At 28.1% G+C, this 12,005-nt stretch overlaps 1 protein-coding gene across 2 annotated transcripts in view; it reads left to right on the top strand.

Annotated features, from left to right (window-relative positions):
• The window catches only part of LOC132921563 (neurotrimin-like), an 85,963-nt gene that overhangs the window by 15,506 nt on the left and 58,452 nt on the right, over positions 1-12,005 (top strand). The gene's annotated exons all lie outside the window — the stretch shown is intronic.

Consider the following 12,005-nt stretch of genomic DNA (forward strand, 5'->3'; position numbering starts at 1 on the left):
ACCACCGTCGCCGAAGCGGTCGCGTCACGTGCACGCCACGATTCTCCTTTTCTTCTCGCAGACGAAAATATTGAAATTGTCTGTAAAACTATATTATTTATGTATAATGCGTATATTAATTATAATGTTAATAGCTATATTGACGTTATAATTTTATTAAGTTATATCTTAGTTTACGAAAGGTATTCGTTTCGGTTCAACGCACCGTCAAATGTCTGACAATAAATCAGATTGCAACTGGTCGATTAATCGTTCCGTGATTTTTATCCTTTAAAAGTCACAAATGTTGCTTGATTGTTAAATTGCAAATAAGTTCTAATCAGATTATCGGTTATCATATTATGAGGATTACACAATATTAATTAAAATTACTTATAGTAATATCGCATTAGTTATTACTGCGATACAATTTATTCCATCATATATAAAAGCTATTTGTAACGCGTTGAGTGTATTGTAATATCCTTAAAAAAAAAAAATTCTTCATTCACTTCATAATATATAATAGTAGAATGTAGTTTGGAAAAGTATTATTATCAAAATTCAAAATATTCATAAGTAAAAATAAAAATTATTGTATATACATAAATATTAGATATTTTCTTGTTAAATTTTTTTTTATTATGCAAAAAATCCAAAAATGTACAAATTGTTACACAACTAAAATATAATATAAACAGACAACAGACTCAAAGTGTGTTTCATATGAAAGATAAGTAGTAGAGAATAAACCAAACACCAAGTTATTTGTTGGTAAAATAAATATCAGATTTTAATTATTTGACATTTAAAATTCTATGTAAAAGTTTTTAAAATTACTTAATTACTGTATTTCATATGGTAACTAAAATAATAATTTCTAAACATTTTATACGCTTTTAGAAATGATTAAATTAATTCAAATATTTGTTGCAGGTTAAGACTTTAGAGTAATTTAGTAGGTTTTTATAAAACTATAAGAATAGAAGATTATCTCTTTTAACTTTAAAATGATATTTCTTTTAAATTTATACTTATTGAAACATTATGCTTTCGGAGCACTTATTTTAGCTAAAAAAACGGGTACATAAAAAAAATAAACTAAATACACATTATAATGTTAATACACCTACATTATATATTGTAAAATATTTACATTGTTAGTAAGTAATATCCATTCGTAGGCTTTACTCGGAATCGGAAGATTTAATAAATTAAATAGAAAAAATATAATTATGTTTGTTATATTTAAGTTGTTTTTCATTTTTTGTTAGAATTTGAACAATTTAAATTTTATTCTTGTAATCGTATTACAGTTTGAAATGTTTGAATCTATAGTTAGAGAGGGTTAATTCTAAAACGTAATACCCTTTTTTAATAATACATTCTTGTAAAATGTATATTTCCAACTATTCCAAATTATGAACGTCGAAATAACTGTCTTATGTAATGTCAACGGGGTATTTATACAATATTTTAAAGCTGCTATAACAGATGTATATATATATATATTTTATATAGATACAGTTTAGGTAGGTATGTGATAGTAATTAATAATATTGTACAAAACATTGTTTTGATAAAAGAAATATTATGAATTTATATAGGTAATATTATATAAGTAGGTATATTTGAATGTATTTTAAGTACAAATATTAAAACATTTTTTAAATTATTTTTTTGAAAAATTTGTTTAGTAATCGGAATTTTGAAATTCTAATAGAAATAACAACGCAATTGAATTACTAAACATAAATAATAATATCTTTCTTTCTTTTATTAGTATTATCCATACTTTTATGAATAATATCATATATTAATAAGTGTATCCATCCGATATGCTGATATTATATGGCATGTGTATAATCCAACTTACTAACTGAATGCGTTCAGAATAAAGTGATTTTTTTTTCTGTTTGGAATATTATATTAATTTTTTTTTGTACTTTCAATTTCGTCGCAAGGGGAAAACAAGTCGTTATCCGCGTTCGTATCGAGAACCGTATACACCGTATTATATGAATACAGTCCACTCGGAAACATAAATGCATGGCAATACCACTGTACACATTTACTATAACCCACCTATATAACGTATGCGGAATTTACTGACTGGATGAGTAATCGATTTTAATTTCCGGCGTTATATTGGATCTCCTAGGGCAATCGGCTGTACCATTATTTCGTGAAAACGGCAGACATATGAAATGAAACCATTTTTTTTACCGTGTTCATATAAATAAAAAGTGAATAATAATATACTTTTTTCTTTTGTATAAAATTATTTTCGCCGTACTCAGATTGTATTACATAATAAACGTATAATATATTATTATGATCTTCCTTGTATCGTTATATCTAGTTAAATATCTAATCTTAAACGTGCGAAACACCTTCCAGCTTCTGATTACTCATTTCATAATTTTTTATCAAGTAAAATCAATATAATATGGTAAACTGTTTATACAAGTATTGAGTAATTGTATATTGTGTACTTGATATTTTAAAAATATAACTTATAAATTATAATACTAAAAGTAAAACAAATGACTTTAATAGTTTTATCAATATATATATATATAATTATGCTAATGACAGTTTCCGTTCAGAATCGTTTTTCGTATAGAATGATATAGGTATCATTGAATTTACATTTAACAAGCCTATAATAGTAACCCACTCCGCACTCGACACCTAATGTACTTACCGCAAAACGGTTTCCACTTTTTATTTTTACTAATAGTAATGGCAATTCAAATTTTAAAACCTTAATAATATAATATTGCGTTTATGCCGTGATAGTTTAAATAAAATATATTAAATAGACACCTACGTTGTTATACTTAATTAGAAATTTATTTTTGTATAAAATTACTATTTTGTGCTTTAATATACAATATAATTCTCTCTTACTCAACCTTACATAACTCATTAGATATTTAGACGTTCGGTGTATGAAAACATGGAGAACAGGATCATTTTTATTACGTAGAATGCGTGAATAGTTCAAAACTGATTTTCCCGTTTATAATCTCTAACATTTTATTAGACACTTGGTCTAATTGATAAAATAACCTAATTGGACACTTGCAAGCTATAGAATACTACCTGAAATTTTGAATTTAGGTTTAAAATTGCTACTGTAATTTTTTTATTTTAAATCAAAAACATCAGAGTATTTTTATATTGTATATGTATGTATTATATAATTTGTTATATTATTGATCTAAATAATATTGGCGTTCTAAAAAATACAATTTAAATTTTATCTATAGTAATATGGGTACTTTTAGCATAAATTAATTTTTTGTTTTCTTTAAGAAGTTTATAATATTCATATTTTATCGAAGTTCTGGTAGTAATGTTTCTCTCTTATATTATAATATATGGAATTTATTTCTTGTATATTTTTGGAATTCTGTTAAGATATTGCTTTATTATGCTTATTCGTATAATTGACTCTACACGAATCACAAATGGGTGTATTGTAATATTATATATATAAAATATGTATTAAATACTTATATATATATATAATGTAATATGATATAAACATATATATTCCAATACCAAAATACATAGAATACTACACTGAAGAGTTATCTATATTAATATAATAAAATTGAATAGTTTGTTTGTTTGAACGAGTTAATCTTTGAAACTATCGTTTGGATTTAAAAAATATTTGTGTATAATAACCCAATTATTGAAGAATATTATAGACTAGTTAACATCACGCTACGATTTTTAGGAGCTGAGTAAAAAGAAAAAAATAGTCTGAAACAACGCTAAGCGAAAACGAAGTAATAACGCAGACAGGCGATGCGATGGTTTAAGTCATGGGTCGACAATGTCTACTATGTCAGTTAAGGATGGAATAAAATAAAATATAATAAGTTTTAGACAGTCCCATATAAGAGGTGGTATTTTTTTATGGACACAGATATAAAGGTATAAAATGAATGCCGTGTTGTCTGCATATGGCGTGTATAAATAACGAATTGAACAACGTTTGAATCACATAAGATGCGTCATTCTAATATATAAACATATAATTACAAAAACAGTTATAAACGGAGGAATTTAATGTGCATACATTTTTGTTTTTCAAATTTTCTGATATTAATGAAAACTCATCGAATACAATATGATAAACGCTTGATATATATCATGTTATTTACTTATGTTGACTCAAGTCTAAGTATCGAAAGTTATGCACTGAACCGCAAGTTAACATTTTAGTCACTATTTCAGAAAGAGGTCATAGAATCTTAGAATCATTTTAAAAGTTGACCAGACTTTGACCAATTTTTGAATTATTTTTAAATACAGTATTATTCTGGGAATAGCGAGTGGAAAATACTTTTGATCTTTACTAGGAAATTTATTGTCGGCGTTTACCGAATTTAGAACCATGTATACATAATAACTGCATGCATGTATCTAGATAGGTCGAAGACTTTAATGTAGAGTTTGAAAATTATAATCATGAGAAACCATGTATATTTTGTGTTATCAGTAACGAACGCGATATAGTTCAATAATCAATAGTAAACATTCAATTAATTGATGGTTAATTAATTGAATAAAAGCAATTTAAATTTGTATCTCAAGTACAGTTTTATATGTTTTATATATTCTATGTTGTCACATAATACATAGCTTGTTTTAGATTCTGATCGGATCAATATAATATAATAGTATTGATTTAGATAACAATGATGATATTATGTGTTTTTATTATTTTTTTTTTTTGTATCTAAAGAAATTTTTTGTAGTAGAAAAAAATCTTAGCTTTTTCAACTTTGAGAGTATTATTGGTGATAAATTAGATTTGGTTAGTTCATTCGAGGGTTAAAAATAAAAATGCCTATTACTAGTACCTATTTATACTTTAAATTAATAATCGCGGAGAAATAATTAAAACAATTAAACCTAGTTTTTGACTAAATTGATTTTGTTTAACTCAAAACTAAATTACTAGATACTAGATACTTGAAATTTTTACAACAAATATTTATATTAGAATTTCTTTCACATATTAACATTTTCAAAATATTTTAACTCTTATTGCTAAGTATAGACATATAACATTTTTGATTTTTATCCAATAAATGAAAATTTTTTCCCGTCAAAATCACCAACATTTCCAAACTATTTTGTAGTTAAACATTTTTCAAATGTTAATTTTTTATAGCTTAAGGCTTGTAGATTTAATTTAAAATTCTTCATAAGTATTTCATAATGTAACCAAAAATATTTAACACAACTTTTTTTTTATATAACATCGGTATCAAATACACCATTAGATTAACTTTATTTACATATTATTTACAGTATAAATTTAGCGTAGATTAAGAGGACGTAATACCTGCATGTGTTGTCTCTGTCTTACACACTTACGACACAGCAAATTTTCGTTCACCAGTATCAATATTGTGCTGTTAGTTTTGATATTAGAGTGAACTGACCTATTATAAAATTCAAAGGTAGGATTACTATCCAGGGCCCCACGTAGCTTTTTATTGATATTACTATTTTTAAGTAAGTTATGATCTTTTTTAAACTGTAGATTTTAATTCTACGTCCTCTTAAGACGATTAAGTTATATACGTAATTCAGTTTTTTCTTAGCAATTAATTATGTAATACTTGATTGGAGGTCAGGCTGTAATGCTACTCATATTGTCGTGGTATGTGATATTAAAATATTTTTCAAATTGACATTTTAACTAAAAATGTAGGCAATATTAAGAATAACATTATTAGTTATAGTGTTTTAATTTCAAAATATTATTTTTGGTACCTAATCGAAACTTTTAACGCACATAAATTATTATATTTTATATACACAAAAATGATATTTTCAAATGCGATGTTTTTGGCAAACATGAATTCAACCTATTCTGTATTATACTTATAGTAAAATAAATGACTTTAATAACAATACAATTTATATAACATTAAATATACTAAGTAATATAGACAGATTGACCGCCTACGCTCAGAGTAGTTTTTCGTATAATATGCAATTTATTAACACATACCATACAGTGACTTATAGTATTATACTCAATGACGATGCAAATTTGAAATTTACAATGAATTGCATTACAGAGCAGTTATGTGTGTTTTCCTCTTTTTATATTTGCTATTTATATGTATTATTAATTATTACTATATCGTGCAGTTTTATTTATATAACTCATTACTATAATATATTAAACAAATGTGTTATTGTTGGGGAATTTTTTTTCAGTATTTTTTAATCTTATGGCTTCTGGAGTGGGGTCCGTATAATAATTATTTTGACCTTTAAAAATACTTTCTTGACACTTACTGGGCTTCTATAAGGGAAATCCAAAATCCATCAGTCACGTTATGTTCTTCAGCCGATGTGTGTTATTACTTATTATCGGATATCCGGTGACTGTTATTTTTCAATACATACGCCACTCCACACCACGACGAGAGATATTAAACAGCGGTTTTGCTCGTAATAACTACCGGGTTAATCATACCGGGGATTGTGCTCGGTGTTAATAATTGCCGGCGCGTCCGGAAGTCCTTTTTGGGAGCCCGCTAAATCTCCTGCACGTACTGCAGCTTCCACTCATCCTCTCCCGTTCCCTATCAGCTCTTCCCACTCGCTCTGCCGCTGCTCTGACCAACGCAACGGTACCCGACCGCTGCAGTATAACGTCGAATTCCGGCAGTGATAATAATATTAGTTTACTCGGACAAACTTTGAGGTGGATTGCGCGCGGATAGGGTGCCCGAACTCTCCTCCGGGGCGTCTTATATTATATGTGTATAATATTGTACGTAGAGTCAAAAGACAAACGTCTCGGCCAATATTAAATCGAACCTTGGGATAAACCGCGATTAAATCATGCACCCGACCGACGATATTATGCGTGTTTGTAAACGCTATTCGCCGCCGTTGGGTAGTGGTCGGCCGCCTTATAATATATACACACACACACACACACACATATAATATATATACTGTACTGATACTGTGTACAGCGGGACGACTGCTCGTGGTCTGCAAGACGTATGCGCGGGTTATCGGCCAGATACAGTACAACCACCGCCCAATCCCCACACATTATATTATGCAAACCGATAAATCGGATAATATGTGTATTCGGCGTATTTAGCGTCCTAAAGGGACACACCCGCTCTCGACTGTCACCGCTCTTGTAGTGCGGCTCCGGATTTCGTTACAAAAAAACTTTCAGAAGTAAACGCGCAATATTATAGAGTCTGTTTTACCCTACGTCTTGTGTAGCGCGTTGTGCGTATACTAATATTAAATGTGTAAATATAATATATGTTCCATTATGTATGCTATATAAGCTCTATTTCGAGTAATCCATAATGCATTTCATGATTTATATTTATATTATGCCTATATATGATATTATGTTTGTGTGTGTGCGCGCGTGTGGGTGTGGATGACGAAAATTGGTAAATAATGTAGGCAAATGTTGTAAAAAAACACTTTTAAACGCAAATACGTATACATCTCTCACCGGCCAATGACGTCATTTACCAATATTGATGATCAATGATAATAAATTATTATTTTATTACTGAATTGACTGTTTTACTACTTATTAATTTAATGAAAAGTTAGGTTAATTGAATTCAATAAAATAGATGTGCAATATAAATTATTTTTTGGTGCGATTATTATTACGAGCTGCATAATATTTCAGCTGCATTGCAAGTTCACATTTTAGTGCCACAACCAATTTTTTAGTTGCTTCGTTGATGGCCCGCTGTTATCTGTTTCGCGTAGAACTACTATCTTTAATTTTTTTCGTGGCTTCATTCGGTTCTATAAACTAGGTAATATATAAACGACGATGTACGTTAAAGAAATCCGTGATGTGGATTTAAATCGAAGACTGTCCGCTGTAAAAATTGCAGGATCGCCCTCGTAAAACCTCGTCGACGTTAAAGTCATTTGACGCGCACGCTATAGGTGTCTGCAGCAGTACTAACTACTATGTACTATGTAAAGCGTAGTATTTCTTCATTTTTTTTTTTTGCGGTACTCGTGCATTGGAACAAATCACTTTTTATGCGGACAACAATGTGCGTACAATACTCGCGCCCGAATGTAAAACAATAATAACACACCGAACGTAAATCGATTAAGGTTTGCGCTTCCCGCTGTTTTATACATAATATATATAATATAGGTAGGTATTATATACATTATACACTGTTGACGATGTTGACGATTTATACGATTTACGTATATATTTTTATTTTTATTATTATTATTTGATGAATGCAATATTAAACCGCGGGAGGAATCAACAAGGCGCAACGGCACCGGATGACGTTCGGGGGGGGGAGGGAGAGTTTGCGGGTACGTGGTTGAATAATACAACACAAATGTCGTTGTTCCGCGGCATTTTTTTTTCTCCGCGTTCTGCTGTATAATGTGCGGCGTCTTCCTCATTTCGCGTTCGTGCGAGATTGATGCATCTGTCGCACATGTGCTGCTGCGTGACTGACACACGCGCCCACGAGATCACCCGGTCTTGGCATTCAGCCGCCGCCACCACCTCTACACCTTCGTGGCTCGTCCACGTTTATTAAAATATGTAAAGCATTTATTTTTCTCTCCAGGTTTTTCGTTTGCGCGCTGTTTAGCGTTCGGTTTTGTATTTCTTCGGTTGTTTTTTCGTTTCTCCTACACCACTTCGCCGCCTTCTCACCGCTACGGCCGAATAATCTAATCGGTTTTTGATAGGATTAGCGTTTTACACGCGTTTCGTGTCATTAGCGCGATCTTCATACGTGATGCTGTCGGCTAAAGATCGCGTTGATATGGCCATACGTTTCTCTACATGTATAGGCACTTTCTATTCATCAACAGTCTTACGATAAATTTATCGTATCGATAACGTTTCATATGATTATTTCGTTATGTGCAGCAGTAACCGGTTGTTTATAACTTTTATGTAATTATATTAGGTATAGCCAGATATAGTGTATTGCGTTGTCCAAATAAAATCTATATCTACATAGATGTATCTATGTTATTGAATAAAATGTGTTGAATTTCCACGGTATAACTATTATAATATAGGCATATTATTATATGATGGCTACACACGCTATACGTAATACGCATATATTATATACAGCGTAAATGCATTTCTATTTACTGTTTTCGATGAAATTATATTCCTCTGTGATGCAAATAATATGTTATATACCGAAACAATTATATATTATAATTTATAACGTTGTGTGCCTAATGGGAAACTTTTTATTATTTTTAAAATTTTTACAAATTTTTACAAATCGATATAACTTTATGGCCTGTAAAAGTTTCAGTCAAAACTAAAAACCGTAGTTTTAATTACTTTAATTGTATAATATGTTGTTTTCTCGATCATTCAATTTGCATTTTTATAAATGGTAAGGAAAATTGTTTTGAAATATATTAAGTTATCTGTTGGTTTCGAACCATCAAAAAAGTAAAAATTTGATACTAGCTAAAAAATAACCAGATTATAAAGGGTAATAAAAAATATTTACGAGTATTAGGACTCCGTGTTACCATAATTTTGTATTTTGTTGTTATGTAATGATATGTAATGTTCATAAATGGAAAAAAAATAAGTTTTTTTAATGATTTATAACTTTAAAATAATATCAGTTTTGATATTATTTAATTCTTTCTAGAGTTTCTGAAAGTTGGTATCAGTATCTTATTTGGTATATTTTTATCGACATTTGTATATGCTTGACTGTGAAGAATGTAAGCCGGACATATAGGTGTATCAATATGTAACGCGATTCAGTATAACTTTCCTGATAGTTATTTATAAACACGTTTCTTCTGATTATTATAATTGCCTTGGTTCGTGATAGGATAGACAACTTGATCTCTTTAAGCTAGTTATTATTATAAATTAAACCAGTGAATTTTTCATTTGATAATGTGATTGGATTTATCGTAATTAAATAGCTACATAATTTTGTTTATCGTGGTCTTATAGATATGGGAATAATTCTATATCAGAGTTATCTGTAGCTCCATTGAGTTCTTATTTAGTTTCTTCCTCATTAGCAGGAATCCATGCTAGAGAAATATTTTTATGATTGTTTAGTTAATTTGATTATTTGAATGATAATATTGGTTGTGATATTTTCAAAATGTGTACAGTGCTAATAGAGGGTTTATGAAATAGAATATTATTAAATCATTTAGTATACCCATTAAGTTGTAATTTATTGAATAATTTTGAGTACATTGATCCTAATTTTTTAAGTTTTAATGTTTCTACACATTATATCACGGTTAGTGTTTTTATTTTGTCTAATTAAATAAAAATTCAGTCTTAAAATTTAGTTCTTGTTAGTTCTGACTTCTAAACAATACCACGTGAGCGTGTGTGTACTGTATACATATAAAAAATATAATATAATACTAATAATAATATATATTCTATATCGCCTTATTGGTATTATACATATTTTATTATATAAAAAACTGAATAATAATAATGTTTATAAAGAAAAATATGTATTATTCTATAAGAACTTTTTTTTAGATTCAAAATTTGGAAACTATTATATTTTGTGAAATAGAACTTAATAATAATTTTTGTAAAAATACGTATTACCTACACAAAAATAATGAAATATTATGCAACATACAAATTCATAAACCAATATCAACTAGTTAATAATCACTGTTGTTGTGCAGGACCGAAATGCAAAATGAAAGTCCTATGATATGTCTAATGTATGTAGGGAAAAATCATCGATATTCAATTATACTACTTATTTAGGTGTTTTGGTAACATTATAAATCATTACACTTGTATATTATATTAATATTAGTTAAATTAATAATAGGTATATTATTTAAGTTAAAATGAAGGTTAAAGTATTACGATTTTAAATAATAGTTAGTTATAAATAATATATATATTATATAAGTGTAAATTAATTTCTCTTTTTATGACGCAAAGTTTTAAGTAAACCACCGCTTCAGGCCATATAGGTACTTTTTTTGTATATCAATATTGAATCAAATGATGGTAAATAATATTCAATACATATAGTATACAACAATTTGCAAGATGTTTATATTAATTGAATTTGAACTTACGTAATAATAGTAAGTAATGCGTATGCTCGAAATTCATGTTTGAATATCCTTATGTACCTAGTCGTTATTTTTGATCTTAAAAAATAATTATTATTCTATTCAGCTTGAGGTCACTTTTTTAGAACTTTATACTACCTGTTCTAAACTTTTGCCTTAATTCAATTTTTATAAAATTTGATTATTTTTGTTGTTATTGTGTGTAGTATTTTAAAATTAATATTCTTTCTTTTGTGATTATGTATGTATATCATCAGATACTAAGATAACAGTGAAAAATTATTTTTGAAAAAAAAAACTTTATTTTACTTTAAGTTTATTTATTGTAAAGTATAAATAATAAGGACGTATATATTTCTAACACGTAATTCTATTGTATTATATACGTAGGAAATGTCTATTCAGTTATATTTTTATTAATAAGTTCATAAGTTCGTCAAGTTTTGTGGATGTTGTTATATATACTTAGAATTTTCTTTAAATGTGAATTATTATTTCTTGAAGTTTCATTATTTAGATTTGAGTTTTAAATACGCAAAATAGAATTGAAAAAAGATAAAAGCTATTGAGGACCTAATATATTTAAATAAGTTATGTATACACTCTAAATGTTCTGTAAAAATAGTATAGAAATATTGGATTATCACGTTTGCGATTGCATTCCACATCCTGCGCTTAATTTGTATTATAGAAGTGAAATAAAAATTACTACATTGTCGTGTCTCACCAGAAATGTATATAATATTTGAATACATTTATTGTGTCTGGGAATTTGCTACACAAATTTGCTAAAAAAAAAACCCTAATGTTATGTTTATAATAATTTTAATAAAATATTGAAAATACTCGTAATAAGTACGTAAAATATTTTGTTGTTTCAG

The sequence above is a fragment of the Rhopalosiphum padi genome, chromosome 2, assembly GCF_020882245.1.
Source record: "Rhopalosiphum padi isolate XX-2018 chromosome 2, ASM2088224v1, whole genome shotgun sequence".
Lineage (NCBI taxonomy): Eukaryota > Metazoa > Arthropoda > Insecta > Hemiptera > Aphididae > Rhopalosiphum > Rhopalosiphum padi.